Raw genomic sequence first — 3,553 nt, 5'->3', positions numbered from 1 at the left:
ATGCAATTCCGGTGCACGGTTTCCAAGAAATCAGCCTCCATCACCGTCAGCCATTTTTCATTTTCTCCATATCCGTGCATCCGTTTTAAAACTTGTTTCATGGGGAGATGCACATGGGTGATAGTAGCCTACCCAAGCAGTTTTAGCCGATTCCGATGCACGGTTTCCGAGAAATCGAGCTCTGAAATCTTTAGCCATTTTCCATTTTTCTCGAAATCCGTGCATCCATTGATCACGATTTTGCTATGGGAGATGCATAATGATGATAGGAACATGCTCGCCGAGTTTCAGATCAATCCGATCTACCGTTTGGGAGAAATGGTAAAAAGAAGTTCTGGTTTTGTGACCATGCAGCAGCAGCAGCTTGAATGGGCAGAGTTGAACGTGGAAACGATTGCATGCAGCTCAGATCTGGCCAGAGGACACCTGCACAAGGAAAAACAATCAGAAATCATTAGCCAAGCCTCATGCAATCAAAGAATCAGAGCATGCAGCAGCAAGAAGCTTCACAGGCAGCCGTTTGGCTTCAGGTACGTGACAAAACCTATTCCTCTATTGCATGAATCTAATTCAAGAACTGCATGAACGAATGGAGTGATGGAATTAAGCCATGAATTTAGGAAGGTTCACTTAATGTCCAGTTCTCTAGCAAGTCACGCAACATGCAGGGGTCAGCCATGCACGTGAAAGTAAAAAAAACGGACAGTTAGTGTCAGTTGCTTGAACTCCAGTGCAGCGGATCAAGAAGAAAACATACGGTTCATAAGTAGAACATGCAGCTCATGATAGCCTAACTGTCTGCATGGCCAACACATGTCTCTGCCACCTCACTCCAAAAATCACGCAGAAATCTGAGCGCTCAGCTGTTGGTCAACTTGCACTTGCAACATGATTCACTCGAAGTGTATTCAAATTCAGGTATTGCTTCCCTTTTTGTGAAGTTACATACTCCGAAATGTGAGCTCATGCTGTGGAACTATTGTTTGTCTTGTCTCAAGATGGAGATAAACGAAAATTAGCAGAACATCTTGGAGAAAAATATATGAAATGGTTAGCAAAACTTATTTCAACATCTTCAAATATGGTCTTGGCAGTTCTTCCATGGCTCTGTTTGGCAGCGTAGGTGGTGGTATTTACACCAAAGCAGCAGATGTAGGTGCTGATCTTGTTGGCAAGGTTGAGAGGAACATTCTTGAAGATGATCCACGCAACCCAGCTGTCATTGCTGATAATGTTGGTGACAATGTTGGAGATATCGCTGGTATGGGATCAGATCTATTTGGGTCCTATGCTGAATCTTCCTGTGCAGCTCTGGTTGTTGCATCCATATCATCATTTGGAAACTCTCATGATCTTACTGCCATGTGTTATCCCTTGCTTATTAGTTCAATGGGTATCATTGCTTGCTTAATCACAACTCTGTTTGCAACTAACATATTTGAGATCAAGGCTGTGAAGGAAATTGAGCCTGCATTGAAAAAGCAACTTATTATCTCCACAGTGGTGATGACTATTGGCATTGCTGCTGTAAGCCTAGTTGCATTGCCTTCATCCTTCACTATCTTCAATTTTGGTGCCCAGATGGTTGTAAAGAACTGGGAGCTTTTCTTCTGTGGTGCTATTGGTTTGTGGTCTGGCCTTGTTATTGGTTTTGTCACTGAGTACTACACTAGTAATGCTTACAGCCCTATCCAAGATGTTGCCGATTCATGCAGGACTGGAGCAGCAACTAATGTTATATTTGGGTTTGCTTTGCGATACAAATCTGTTATTATTCCCATATTTGCTATTGCAGTAAGCATTTTATGAAGGAAAGAAAGCTGCCGCAGTCGGAAAGTATTGTCATGTCAGGAACAGAAACGTGAATCAAGGTTAACCAATGGAAAAACAGTGATTTAAAGGCCTGGAAACACTTTTTCCCATCCAGCTTTGGCATGCAATATCTATTCTCGGGCAGTTCATTGTACGTGTGTGCTTTTATAATACATTAGACTTGCCATTTGTGTTGGATTCGTCAGCTTTCAGGCAGCGCAGTTCAAGGAGAAGGCACCCCCAGCCAAGCAAGTAAAATCAGTGAAATTGGTTCTACAGGAAGCTAGCAGATTGTTTGTACAGGAAGCTAGCAGACTGTTTCTACAGGAAGACAGAGACTGTTTCTACAGGAAGCCAGCGAACAGTTTCTACAGGAAAGTTTGAAAAGCGGGAAGCCAAAGGAGAAATCGGCCGAGATGCTAGCCAAGGAAGTCACCAGGGCCATCAAAGACAAGGGGAGAGATTTGGTTGCTTAGAGGATGAGCAACACTGTCAGTAGGGGGGTGATGATGAGCCCCAAAAATGTACAATTATTTGGGCTCATTCAACCTCCTAATTTGGCTTAGTCCACCATTCTCATTAGTTTATTGCATGTTTTTGATTATATTTATGTTAATAGAGTGAATTTGGTTAGTCATTATGCCAACAAGTCTAATGGGTGCTTTGTGTAGCCTTTTTGGTCAACTTGGAGACAAAATTGAAGGTCTTAATGAGCACTTGGCAGCCAAATTCGTGGGAGAACAAGCTAGAGGATTTGTAGGAAGGTGTCCCCCTCATTTATGGGCCCTTACCTCGAATTCTCCACCATCAGCTCGGAGTTCAAAGGCCACCAAATCAATGAGCACAAGGGCAGCCAAGCAAGTCAAGTTGGACTGCTGTTAACTACAAGTCTTGGGCAGCCAAGTCCCTAAATTTTAGGAGGACTGTTGGGTCCTCAAATTGTATAAATAAGAGGGCTTAAGACCTCATTTCAGTTAGTCATTTTGGGGAGCTAGTTGGTAGTCATTTTTTTGTAGCTAGTTGGTAGTCATTTTTGGGTTAGCTAGTTAGTCAATTTGGTTTTTGCTCTTTGTAAGCCAGTTTTGGCATGACATTAGACTTTTGATTATGAATAAAAGCAAGCAGTTTTGGATCAAATTCTGAGTTTTTAAAGGAGCCTAAAGCTCTCGGGGTTGGGCCCAACCTGAGAGCTCAGGCCTCCTTCCTTTGTATCAATATTGTTCCTTTAGCATTTCGTTTCCATTTTCCTTTACATGCATTCGAGTATAGCTGCTGATTTAGATTTCCTGTAGTGGTTAAACAGTTGCTGATTTGGATTTCCTGTAGAAGTTAAACAGATTGGTTTTATCAGTTAGAATTGTTGTAGTTGTTTGGAAGTAGGCTGAGTAGATTAGAGTGAATAACAGTTAAAAAAGAATAGGCTGACTGTATGCTCATGATCCACCTCTTTCTAGAGGCAGGGATCGCAGACTGTGCTGCCCATTCAAAAACGTTTGCTTACATGTTAATGCTCTCTTGAACGCAGTCTTGGTGATGGATAGAAGTGTCCATGAGTGTCAATTTCTTGGAATGCTTCATTGCTTCAGTACCATATATCAGTTTCCTTCACGAATACATTGCTGTTCATTGGTTTAATAAGCTGTTGGCATAAGTTAATAACTTTTACTTGCAGGACTTGGATGATTTGTCTCATTTACACCGCGCAATGCTACTCCATCGTTCTCCTACCTTCCCGAACCGT

The 3,553-nt window shown here is 42.2% G+C and overlaps 1 pseudogene; it reads left to right on the top strand.

Moving 5' to 3' along the window:
- The first annotated feature begins 1,101 nt into the window (after window positions 1-1,101).
- LOC149145770 (pyrophosphate-energized vacuolar membrane proton pump 1 pseudogene) lies at window positions 1,102-1,809 on the top strand (annotated as a pseudogene).
- Window positions 1,810-3,553: the final 1,744 nt, after the last annotated feature.

Source organism: Pinus tabuliformis, chromosome X, assembly GCF_031772625.1.
Source record: "Pinus tabuliformis cultivar Carrire ecotype Pingquan chromosome X, CPIR1, whole genome shotgun sequence".
NCBI lineage: Eukaryota > Viridiplantae > Streptophyta > Pinopsida > Pinales > Pinaceae > Pinus > Pinus tabuliformis.
The sequence above is the reverse complement of the archived record's forward strand: the minus strand, read 5'-3'. Positions and strand labels throughout refer to the sequence as shown.